The sequence below is a fragment of the Ambystoma mexicanum genome, chromosome 10 (genome assembly GCF_040938575.1).
Source record: "Ambystoma mexicanum isolate Mex_15411 chromosome 10, UKY_AmexF1_1, whole genome shotgun sequence".
Classification (NCBI taxonomy): domain Eukaryota; kingdom Metazoa; phylum Chordata; class Amphibia; order Caudata; family Ambystomatidae; genus Ambystoma; species Ambystoma mexicanum.
In genome coordinates this window covers 42,867,437-42,881,324 of record NC_090932.1, presented here as the reverse complement: position 1 = coordinate 42,881,324, position 13,888 = coordinate 42,867,437, and the positions used below count along the sequence as shown (strand labels likewise).

General features: G+C 45.4%; 1 protein-coding gene across 2 annotated transcripts in view; it reads left to right on the top strand.

Annotated features, from left to right (window-relative positions):
* The window catches only part of TPRG1 (tumor protein p63 regulated 1), a 700,518-nt gene that overhangs the window by 439,870 nt on the left and 246,760 nt on the right, over positions 1 to 13,888 (top strand). The window lies entirely within an intron of this gene.

Here is a 13,888-nt window from a genome sequence, read left to right as displayed (position 1 = left end):
TGTGGTTTTCACATGTACTCAGACACAATTCAATGCAGCTGCTTCACCATTTTACAGTTCATATTCTGTTTACAAGCTTGTGGAATGGACACTCTGTTATTCTAGAGAAGTTAGACAAGACAATTAGGAGCAGAATATTTTGTTGTCTCTTCATTCTGTCTTATGGTGGCTGTGGTTAATAAAAAAGAACAGGCACGAGGACAGCATGGCAATTCTGCTGCATACCAGTTAGGCTATGACGCTCTCCTCTTACCATTTGAATTACAAATGCGGATTAGTTCTTCAACATAGTTTTACAAACTTTTAATGATTCATTTATTTCTGTACCTGTTGGTTATTTGCACTTTGTTGCACACACACAATAACTGCTTCTGAGTGGCAGGTGACATCTTGAGGTTAGTTTTTAATTCTTTATCATGCAAGAGCTGTCATTTCTATTATTGTTATTTATAATAATTGTCATTAGCTTGAACAGCCCCAGATAATAGCCACTTGATTGTTTTTCTATGGGAATTGCCCCTCATCCCATAACACTGATTCGCGTCAGTGGCTGTTCTTCTGGCAGGCTGCCTCAGCATGGCAGTGTCAGTGTTAACAACACAACCACATTAGACTAGTGAAGGTGATTGTGGTTGCTATTGATATTGATCTGGCTGGTGTTCTGACCTAATCACAGCAGTGAACTACTGTATCTGCATGCTTTACACTAAGGTAAGATCCATCTATTGACATTGACAATTAGTGGCATCTATTAAAATTATCTGGTTTATTGGTTTTTCTTAATAATTATATTTAAGAAACCGTTACATTTTCTGCAAAAATGGCCAACAGGCGTGTCAATGATCTGATACGCGTGATGTTAGCATTGTGCGCTTAAGCAAATCAATTTAATGGGGGTAGGTGACAATGTCTGCACTGTGTCCTAGCGGGGTTGCCGTCTTTGTGATGATGGACTGCAGCTATCATCAGAGTTGCTCAGTGAGATAATAAAGCAGTGGTGTTTTGACTATAAGGATTGTTAAAATGTGATCTGCTGTTGGATTTCTGAAGCGCTAAACGTAAGATATAAGTGGCCGCTCGAGACAGGATCTAAATGGCCCAGCTTGCAAGACCAGATTTGACTCTTTTTGTGTTAAGAACCTGTTTTTTATGCATTTCCTGAACCACAGAAGGTCCTCCTTTTCTCTTCTGCCCTGATGTCCAGCTCCATAGTTTTCAGGGCTAACCCAAAAGCCCCTTGTAACTAATTAGGTGGTCACTCCTCACTTTATAATGTATATATAAACGTGTTGTCTATGGTTGAAATATAGTTTCAGTCAGTGCTCCAGATGAGGTTTTGAAGCGGGAGTTTTTTACTCAGTATTTTTTTAAGTTGGGAGTAGAATTATTTTTTAGGTAGTTAAAATATGAGTCCATTTCCCAATGAGAGTAAAAATGTTTCAACTGGGAAACGGAAATGTTTTTGTAATAATTATTTCTTTGCACCTGGTTATTTATTCACATTAAACGATACATGTTTACTTCCTCCGATCGGGCAGTCATTATAGCAATGTCTTCCTGTGGTACTGCGTATCCTGCTGGCCCAAGCATATCCATGGAGCACAAAGGCATATGTGTCTGTTTCCCATTTTTTGTTGGGAGTATTTTTAGTCCCCATCTTTATTTTTGGGAGTGTTTGCCTATTTTTAGAGAGGAAAAAAGTGACCAATTCATCCCTTGTCTGTAGGACTGGTTTCAGTGTTTCTATTTATATGTGTGGAAAGGCACAAATACCTAAAGTTATCTTAGTGCACAACCAACAGCCTACCAAACTCTCATTGTTGGGCTTTGTGTCTGTTGAATTTACACGTGCATTATTTAATGTGAGCAATTTCGGTGGCCTCTGTGTGTATGCAATTTCCTCTACGTATTTTTAACTGTCTGAACTTATTCCAGCAGTGTAATATTCCATCAGATTTCAAGTGTTCACCTTTGAACTTTGTAAATGCTGCTTTCAGGTCATCGTACCCTGGCCAGAGTAAGATGCTGTTATTTCGCCTTTCTGTATAACCTTTGCATTGCCTGCATGGTATTCTGCCATGCTGGCATGTGCATTGCCTGCACGTTATCCTGCCATGCTGGCATGTGCATTGCCTGCATGGTATTCTGCCATGCTGGATATGAGGTACATTGCCTGGCTGCATGGTATTCTGCCATGCTGGCATATGCATTGCCTGCATGGTATTCTGCCATGCTGGCATGTGCATTGCCTGCGCGTTATCCTGCCATGCTGGCATGTGCATTGCCTGCATGGTATTCTGCCATGCTGGCATGTGCATTGCCTGCACGTTATCCTGCCATGCTGGCATGTGCATTGCCTGCATGGTATTCTGCAATGCTGGATATGAGGTACATTGCCTGGCTGCATTGTATTCTGCCATGCTGGCATATGCATTGCCTGCATGGTATTCTGCCATGCTGGCATGTGCATTGCCTGCATGGTATTCTGCCATGCTGCCATGTGCATTGCCTGCACGGTATTCTGCCATGTGCATTGCCTGCATGGTATTCTGCCATGCTGGCATGTGCATTGCCTGCACGGTATTCTGCCATGCTGGCATATGCATTGCCTGCATGGTATTCTGCCATGCTGGCATGTGCATTGCCTGCATGGTATTCTGCCATGCTGGATATGAGGTACATTGCCTGGCTGCATGGTATTCTGCCCTGCTGGCATATGCATTGCCTGCATGGTATTCTGCCATGCTGGCATGTGCATTGCCTGCATGGTATTCTGCCATGCTGGCATGTGCATTGCCTGCACGGTATTCTGCCATGCTGGCATGTGCATTGCCTGCACGGCACGGTAATCTGCCATGCTGGCATGTGCATTGCCTGCACGGTATTCTGCCATGCTGGCATGTGCATTGCCTGCACGTTATCCTGCCATGCTGGCATGTGCATTGCCTGCACGGTATTCTGCCATGCTGGCATGTGCATTGCCTGTATGGTATTCTGCCATGCTGGCATGTGCATTGCCTGCACGTTATCCTGCCATGCTGGCATGTGCATTGCCTGCATGGTATTCTGCCATGCTGGCATGTGCATTGCCTGTATGGTATTCTGCCATGCTGGCATATGCATTGCCTGCATGGTATTCTGCCATGCTGGCATGTGCATTGCCTACATGCTATCCTGCCATGCTGGCATGTGCATTGGCTGCATGGTATTCTGCCATGCTGGCATGTGTATTGCCTGTATGGTATTCTGCCATGCTGCCATGTGCATTGCCTGCACGTTATCCTGCCATGCTGGCATGTGCATTGCCTGCATGGTATTCTGCCATGCTGGCATATGCATTGCCTGCACGGTATTCTGCCATGCTGGCATGTGCATTGCCTACATGCTATTCTGCCATGCTGGCATGTGCATTGGCTGCACGGTATTCTGCCATGCTGGCATGTGCATTGCCTGCATGCTATCCTGCCATGCTGGATAAGATGTGCATTGCCTGCATGGTATTCTGCCATGCTGGATAAGATGTGCATTGCCTGCATGGTATTCTGCCATGCTGGATAAGATTTGCATTGCCTGCATGGTATTCTGCCATGCTGGCATGGGCATTGCCTGCATGGTATTCTGCCATGCTGGCATGTGTATTGCCTGCATGGTATTCTGCCATGCTGGCATGTGCATTACCTGCATGCTATTCTGCCATGCTGGCATGTGCATTGCCTGCATGGTATTCTGCCATGCTGGCATGTGCATTGCCTGCATGTTATCCTGCCATGCTGGCATGTGCATTGCCTGCATGGTATTCTGCCATGCTGGCATGTGCATTGCCTGCATGGTATTCTGCCATGCTGGCATGTGCATTGGCTGCACGGTATTCTGCCATGCTGGCATGTGCATTGCCTGCATGGTATTCTGCCATGCTGGCATGTGCATTGCCTACATGGTATTCTGCCATGCTGGCATGGGCATTGCCTGCATGGTATTCTGCCATGCTGGATAAGATGTGCATTGCCTGCATGGTATTCTATAAAATGTGCATTGCCTGCATGGTATTCTGCCATTCTGGATAAGATTTGCATTGCCTGCATGGTATTCTGTGCCATGCTGGATAAGTTTTGCATTGGTTGGCTGCATGGTATTCTGCCATGCTGGATAAGATTTGCATTGCCTGCATGGTATTCTGCCATGCTGGATTAGATGTGCATTGCCTGCATGGTATTCTGCCATGCTGGATAAGATTTGCATTGCCTGCATGGTAATCTGCATTGCTGGATAAGATTTACATTGCCTGCATGTTATTCTGCATGCTGGATAAAATGTGCATTGCCTGCATGGTATTCTGCCATGCTGGATAAGATGTGCATTGCCTGCATGGTATTCTGCCATGCTGGATATGAGGTAAGTTGCCTGGCTGCATGGTATTCTGCCATGCTGGATAAGATTTGCATTGCCTGCATGGTATTCTGTCATGCTGGATAAGATTTGCATTGCCTGCATGGTATTCTGCCATGCTGGATAAAATTTGCATTGCCTGCATTGTATTCTGCCATGCTGGATATGAGGTACATTGCCTGGCTGCATGGTATTCTGCCATGCTGGATAAGATTTGCATTGCCTGCATGGTATTCTGTCATGCTGGATAAGATGTGCATTGCCTGCATGGTATTCTGCATGCTGGATAAAATGTGCATTGCCTGCATGGTATTGTGCCATGCTGGATAAGTTGTGCATTGCCTGCATGGTATTCTGCCGTGCTGGATACGATTTGCATTGCCTGCATGGTATTCTGCCATGCTGGATACGAGGTGCATTGCCTGCATGTTTTCCTGCCATGCTGGATAAGATTTGCATTGCCTGCATGGTATTCTGCCATGCTGGATAAGTTTAGCGTTATTCTGCCATGCGGGATAAGATTTGCATTGCCTGCATGGTATTCTGCCATGCTGGATAAGATTTGCATTGCCTGCATGTTATTTGCATTGCCTGCATGGTATTCTGCCATGCTGGATAAGTTTAGCGTTATTCTGCCATGCGGGATAAGATTTGCATTGCCTGCATGGTATTCTGCCATGCTGGATAAGATTTGCATTGCCTGCATGTTATTTGCATTGCCTGCATGTTATTCTGGCATGCTGGATAAGATTTGCATTGCCTGCATGTTATTTGCATTGCCTGCATGTTATTCTGGCATGCTGGATAAGATTTGCATTGCCTGCATGTTATTTGCATTGCCTGCATGTTATTCTGGCATGCTGGATAAGAGTTCTGTTAACCTTTCATTGTATTTTGTGAATTCATGTTTGCTGACGCTCAGTTCTGATGGCCACCCCCAGCGTCAGTCATCCCTGCCTTGGCTCTGCAGTCCTTCTTAGGTCAATATCACGTCCCCGCCATGACCTCGTGTCACTCTGAATGAGTTTCATCTGCTACCGTCATTTCACACAGGTTCTTCATGGCCCCTTGTATTACTGATTCTGCACCATGCCCCTCCCCAACCCCCCCTCCCCCAGCCGTCAGCAGCCCCATCTCCAGGCATTCCCATTGGCGAGGTTCACACAGTAGCGATCCCACCCACCTTGTGTATTCAAACTAAGGAACATGTGTTTTGCAGAGACACTCCAGTGAGAACCCTGGTTGGTCCAGTCCCTCAACCATGTGAGGGTCGTTCGAGGAATCTTCACACTTAACGTAAAGTCCTGTTGCAGTGGACCCACCCTCCTGTACAGTTATGGGGTTCAAGAGAGCATGACCCACTTTACCCAGAGTCAGACCTTTTATCTTGCGGGAGTCTTCTGGTCTGAGCCGTCCTGTCCAGCAGGAGCTCCACAGAAGGGAATCCCACCAGGACTTCAAATGCCCAGAACAGCAGAATGTTTGAACCCAACTTTCCACACAGCAGCCACTATTTAAGAGATCTTGGAGGGCTACGCTTGACCCCCACTACCCTCCTTCTGCCACTCCCCAACCCACCGCCAGCCCCCAGGCCTGAGGCAGCTTTTGGGTTACCACCAATCCTGGAATTCATGGGGCAATCCTGAGTTCATATTTTGTCCTGGGTCCTTACTCCTAGAAAGTGGAACTGTAAAACCTGCTGCTGCTGCTGTTGCTGCTGCTGCTGCTGTTGCTGTTGCTGTTGCTGCTGCCTCACTGTTGGCTGCTGCTGCCGCCTCACTCTTGGCTGTCGCACTTCCTTTTTCAAAAAGAATGGTGTGCATGGGAGTAGGCGGAACAGTGGCAGATGCAAATACCACAGGGTAGCTTGGCATCCACACTGAGATCTGGCCCCTGTGCTCCACGCGTTCTTCCATGCTGCTGCGGTGCTAGCGCTGCTGCGGCGTTGCCCTACCTAGAACAGTTCATGGAAAGAGAAGATGGCCTCATGTAATGGCATGTTTGAAAACAGTGTGTCTCTGTGTCTGTCTGTGTGTGTCTGCGTTGTATGCTCCTGTGTTCTGATGGTGGAATGGCATCTGGTGGATTTTTCCATATCTTACCCTAGAGTACCAGTTATGAACTGTAGGTCTTAGTACCCCATTTTTCTCAAAACGTGTGCAGTGAAATACACAATTTTAAGCTGTTATTTAAAAAAAGAGTCTCAACTTCGCCTCCCTCCAAGCACCCCTCTTCATTAGTTGGAGCTCCCTTGCTACGCTCGGTTGCTCACACTAATTTGGTGGAGAGGGTAATACCCCCCACTGAAAGTATTGACCAGCCGCCATTAGCTCCGAATCATTTGAAAGGATGGTTTCTCTCCTGGTGCCAAATGCTGCCACCACCATTTTCTGGGACAGCTGGAGCACTTCCAGATGCCCGAAGCACAAGTGAGCTGAGCGACCGAGCAGAGTCTGGCAAGAGATTCCAGGCACCAATCCTGATCTCCTCACCAATCCTGGCCACAGGCCTCCCGACCAATCCTGGCCACAGGCCTCCCGACCAATCCTGGCCACAGGCCTCCCGACCAATCCTGGCCACAGGCCTCCCGACCAATCCTGGCCACAGACCTCCAGACCAATCCTGGCCACAGACCTCCAGACCAATCCTGGCCACAGACCTCCTCACCAATCCTGGCCACAAAACTCCTCACTAATCCTGGCCACAGACCTTCACCCTAATCCTGTCCTATGGTGGGGTCTCTCAACCAATCCATTTTTAACCAACGTTCCTGGACAATTTGGTCCCGTTCTGTCAAAAAAAACTCCCAATCCCCCTTTTAAAGGGCTACATTTGCTCACTTAGTGACTGTTTTAGAAACATCATGTCATGGGTCCTGAGGGTTTTCCTGGAGATGTAGTAACCTTAGAGCGCAGGGGGACCCCGAGATGTGCTGGGAAGCAGCTAAACCTGACCTCATGCTGAAGTTGCCAGCAGATCACGTGGGGAACTGAGTTGGTGCCAGTATTTGAAATCTTGTAGAAATGTAGTGCAGTGGACTTGGGGGTAGGTAGGTGACTCGTTATAGAGCGCAACGTATCACCTAGGAGGAGGTATCATGGCGCTGAGCTCTTGGGGTGCCCTTTTCAGCCTGCACACCTCCTATCCTGCCACCTTCACACACCCTGAATGTGAGAGAATCTGATGTCACCTTCACACACCCTGAATGCGAGAGAATCTGATGTCATCTTCACACACCCTGAATGTGAGAGAATCTGATGTCGCCTTCACACACCCTGTGTGAATGTGAGGGAATCTGATGTCATCTTCACACACCCTGAATGTGAGAGAATCTGATATCACCTTCACACACCCTGAATGCGAGAGAATCTGATGTCATCTTCACACACCCTGAATTTGAAAGAATCTGATGTCACCTTCACACACCCTGTGTGAATGTGAGGGAATCTGATGTCATCTTCACACTCCCTGAATGTGAGGGAATCTGATGTCACCTTCACACACCCTGAATGTGAGGGAATCTGATGTCATCTTCACACACCCTGAATGTGAGAGAATCTGATGTCACCTTCACACACCCTGAATGTGAGGGAATCTGATGTCATCTTCACACACCCTGAATGCGAGAGAATCTGATGTCATCTTCACACACCTTGAATGTGAAAGAATCTGATGTCACCTTCACATACCCTGTGTGAATGTGAGGGAATCTGATGTCATCTTCACACTCCCTGAATGTGAGAGAATCTGATGTCACCTTCACACACCCTGAATGTGAGGGAATCTGATGTCACCTTCACACACCCTGAATGCGAGAGAATCTGATGTCATCTTCACACACCATGAATGTGAAAGAATCTGATGTCACCTTCGCACACCCTGTGTGAATGTGAGGGAATCTGATGTCATCTTCACACTCCCTGAATGTGAGAGAATCTGATGTCACCTTCACACACCCTGAATGTGAGGGAATCTGATGTCACCTTCACACACCCTGAATGTGAGAGAATCTGATGTCACCTTCACACACCCTTTGTGAATGTGAGGGAATATGATGTCACCTTCACACACCCTGAATGCAAGAGAATCTGATGTCATCTTCACACACCCTGAATGTGAGAGAATCTGATGTCGCCTTCACACACCCTGAATGTGAGGGAATCTGATGTCACCTTCACACACCCTGAATGTGAGAGAATCTGATGTCACCTTCACACACCCTGTGTGAATGTGAGGGAATCTGATGTCATCTTCACACACCCTGAATGTGAGAGAATTTGATGTCATCTTCACACACCCTGAATGTGAAAGAATCTGATGTCACCTTCACACACCCTGAATGTGAGGGAATCTGATGTCACCTTCACACACCCTGAATGTGAGAGAATCTGATGTCACCTTCACACACCATGTGTGAATGTGAGGGAATCTGATGTCATCTTCACACACCCTGAATGCGAGAGAGTCTGATGTCATCTTCACACACCCTGAATGTGAAAGAATCTGATGTCACCTTCACACACCCTGAATGTGAGGGAATCTGATGTCACCTTCGCACACCCTGAATGTGAGAGAATCTGATGTCACCTTCACACACCCTGAATGTGAGAGAATCTGATGTCACCTTCACACACCCTCCTTCACACACCCTGAATGTGAGAGAATCTGAATCTGATGTCACTGCTCATCAGAACTGGTTGCACCCCAGAGCATCTGCAATGCTGAAATTATCTAGAAAGCTTAATAAATATACATAAATAGTGGTGATATTTTCAGGTTTTTAATGATCGATTCAAACATCAGTGCAGGTGTTGAGACAGATGTGCATTGCGCCAATGCATTTCAGACCCCTGGTCCTACACCAGGGCTCCTCTAAAGGACATGTATGGACCACACATTAGTGTTTATCAATGAACACCAATATAGTCTGAATAGAATAAACACATACCTGTGCTGGTGTCTACCTACAGGTGATGAGAAAATACGAAAAATAAAAAATAGAAACAAAAATAGTCATTCAAACGTCATAGAGCAAAAATATACAAAATGCACATAAATATACATCTAACCATGTAAACCTAATTCTAAACAACCATTGTTGCATCCTCAAAACCAGAATGACGAGCAGAAATACTCATGCCTTGAGTGTGAGATCATAAAAATGGAAGACTTATGTCACAGCTTTACCAGCAAACACAATGCTCAATCCACGTGACAGAATTCCTGTTACATTGATCAGAGGTTTGGTGTCATCTATGGTATAACCCTATATAGCAGAGGGATTAAAAGGTAAATGCAACCTACCACCCATACCTGCCTAATCCCTGGGTTTAGCCCAGAGACTCTGGATTTTTACACTCTTATCTTTGTCACCGGGGAAAAGTGTGGAGTCTGTGTGAATGTGAGAGAATCTGATGTCACCTTCACACACCCTGAATGTGAGGGAATCTGATGTCATATTCACACACCCTGAATGTGAAAGAATCTGATGTCACCTTCACACACCCTGTGTGAATGTGAGGGAATCTGATGTCATCTTCACACTCCCTGAATGTGAGAGAATCTGATGTCACCTTCACACACCCTGAATGTGAGGGAATCTGATGTCACCTTCACACACCCTGAATGTGAGAGAATCTGATGTCATCTTCACACACCCTGAATGTGAGAGAATGTGATGTCACCTTCACAGACCCTGAATGCGAGAGAATCTGATGTCATCTTCACACACCCTGAATGTGAAAGAATCTGATGTCACCTTCACACACCCTGTGTGAATGTGAGGGAATCTGACGTCACCTTCACACACCCTGAATGTGAGAGAATCTGATGTCATCTTCACACACCCTGAATGTGAGAGAATGTGATGTCACCTTCACAGACCCTGAATGCGAGAGAATCTGATGTCATCTTCACACACCCTGAATGTGAAAGAATCTGATGTCACCTTCACACACCCTGTGTGAATGTGAGGGAATCTGACGTCACCTTCACACACCCTGAATGCGAGAGAATCTGATGTCATCTTCACACACCCTGAATGTGAAAGAATCTGATGTCACCTTCACACACCCTGTGTGAATGTGAGGGAATCTGATGTCATCTTCACACTCCCTGAATGTGAGAGAATCTGATGTCCCCTTCAGACACCCTGTGTGAATGTGAGGGAATCTGATGTCACCTTCACACACCCTGAATGTGAGGGAATATGATGTCACCTTCACACACCCTGAATGTGAGAGAATCTGATGTCCCCTTCAGACACCCTGTGTGAATGTGAGGGAATCTGATGTCATCTTCACACACCCTGAATGTGAGAGAATCTGATGTCGCCTTCACACACCCTGAATGTGCGAGAATCTGATGTCACCTTCACACACCTTGAATGCAAGAGAATCTGATGTCATCTTCACACACCCTGAATGTGAGAGAATCTGATGTCGCCTTCACACACCCTGAATGTGAGGGAATCTGATGTCGCCTTCACACACCCTGAATGTGGGAGAATCTATGTCACCTTCACACACCCTGAATGCAAGAGAATCTGATGTCACCTTCACACGCCCCGAATGTGAGAGAATCTGATGTCACCTTCACACACCCTCCTTCACACACCCTGAATGTGAGAGAATCTGAATCTGATGTCACCTTCACACGCCCCGAATGTGAGAGAATCTGATGTCACCTTCACACACCCTCCTTCACACACCCTGAATGTGAGAGAATCTGAATCTGATGTCACTGCTCATCAGAACTGGTTGCACCCCAGAGCATCTGCAATGCTGAAATTATCCAGAAAGCTTAATAAATATACATAAATAGTGGTGATATTTTCAGGTTTTTAATGATCGATTCAAACATCAGTGCAGGTGTTGAGACAGATGTGCATTGCGCCAATGCATTTCAGACCCCTGGTCCTACATCAGGGCTGCTCTAAAGGACATGTATGGACCAAACATTAGTGTTTATCAATGAACACCAATATAGTCTGAATAGAATAAACACATACCTGTGCTGGTGTCTACCTACAGGTGATGAGAAAATACGAAAAATAAAAAATAGAAACAAAAATAGTCATTCAAAAGTCATAGAGCAAAAATATACAAAATGCACATAAATATACATCTAACCATGTAAACCTAATTCTAAACAACCATTGTTGCATCCTCAAAACCAGAATGACGAGCAGAAATACTCATGCCTTGAGTGTGAGATCATAAAAATGGAAGACCTATGTCACAGCTTTACCAGCAAACACAATGCTCAATCCACGTGACAGAATTCCTGTTACATTGATCAGAGGTTTGGTGTCATCTATGGTATAACCCTATATAGCAGAGGGATTAAAAGGTAAATGCAACCTACCACCCATACCTGCCTAATCCCCGGGTTTAGCCCAGAGACTCTGGATTTTTACGCTCTTATCTTTGTCACCGGGGAAGAGTGTGGAGTCTGTGGGTTTTTCGCAGACAGGGTCCACACTGTGTTGAACTCGGCTCTCCAGCTCATCTTTGGCCGGCCTTGTAAATGAAGCGCGCGTGCAGAGGACGGATGCCACTCGCAGCAGCCACCCGTTGCTCCGGTATTTCCTCTGACTCAAGTTGCTCTGCCTGACCTTGATATGGCAGCCGTCAGTGCACAGCCTTTATTTTTTAGCAAAATCAGCCCGCCGGAGGTCCTGCTGACTGACATGTTTGGTTGCAGGCCGCAGAAGGTGTAGATAGTTACAGAAGGGTCTAAGTTGCAACCAGTGTCAGCCCCTACTTAACAGCAAAGCCAGGATTCCGCCGGCATGTGTATATTGTTTTTTAAAAAACATTTTTAAACATGTGGGCAGAGTCTTCAGGAAGTGTGGACATGCTGTCGGGTGACGTCAATCTTTGTTTTTTTTTAATTTAAAATGTAGGCATGTATGCTATCAACTAGTAATTCTCTGAACGCTGCTGGCCGTGTGCTATTGCATTGAAAACTACGGCCTGTCTTTTCCACGTTTGTCTTTTTCACTTAAAACAAAATGGAGGTCACGCGCGTGTGATGACGTTATCGCGTGCGATGCAGTGACGTTATCCGCCGTCGTCACGCCTCGAGTGAGTGTCATTGAAAAAAAGAATAACAAGCAGGCCTGCTTTATACAAAATCAGTATAAGTGTATAAGTGAAACACTTGTGTATAGGCGCGCTATAAATAAAATATATATTGAGATTGATGTGAAATCTGCGGCAGCATCATCATGTGAACAAAAGATCTGGTCTACCACAAATAGAGGTTCTGGCTCGAATGCCCTGAATGAATGCTTCTGATTGAAAGGGAGCGCTGACTGACCTGGCTCGCTCTATGCAAAGTCTCTATACATGTACATGTCCAAACAGATGTGAAATGTGCCGCATCAGCAGGGAAATGATGGTGGCTCAAGGGTCTGGTCTAATATAGAAGATCACTTGAATACCCTTAGCAGTTGTAGTGCAAGTATATGGTTTCTTTGAAGTACATAGCACCTCTACAGTCCACATGTACAAATATACACGCAAGTATTGCTGCATATACATCTCTCTCAGTAAAAACAATACTAAACTCAGCTCTTGCAAATCCTTGTCCATGTAATACAAACATGTCATCTCAGTGAGAGACAAGGTGACACTTAACAATGTGTAGACAAAAGATACACTATCCAGAATTCATAATAAAGGGTGCATATTTGGTTGAAATATGTAAGGCAAAAGTTCAATTTACAATACAGCCGATTTACATAAGTTATCAATATAACCATCCTTCAAATAAGTCCATGAATGAGGCTAAACATCTGATTATAGAGTGAATTCTAAACTGATGATGTAACTCACGTATCAGAAACATTTCCCCCTCCTGATTATAGATAATGATGTAAAGTGCACTCTTCGTTCATACCACCAGGTATGACTGAGTCTAACTTATCAATCCAAAAAGCTTCTCTCTGTAGAGTCTCTTATAAATGTCTCTATTGTTCACACTATGTTCCACAACCTCTAATATTTGAAGTTTTATCTGACTGATCTGGTGCCTCCTTTCTTGAAAATGTCTTGCAATGGATGAGTGAACATCATTAGTCTTCATGTTAGATCCCTGTTCTTTGTATCATAGATCTGACATACGGACTAATAATATTAACTTCAATATTGGATGAACATGGAATACGTTTGTATGTATACTTTAGGGTGGTGCCCAGTATATCTCATTTTTCCTACCTTCACCCACCCTGCAATAGAGCAGAAAAGAGATGAGCAGCGCCACGACTGACATTGAGAGAAAAGGCAGGTAATAATAGCATTGCCAGGAGTGGAGGCTGGCATGCCACAGCTCATAGAAGACAGCTATCAGCACTGAGTCATTAACACAGGCCTAATCTATGTCTTCAAAAATAAATGTTCATACACATATTGGATGAAACCAGGTGTCCTGCTCTGAAAATCCACCAGGAGATTGCACTCAAAGGCCTCAGAATGTCACCCATAGGATCCTACTCCAG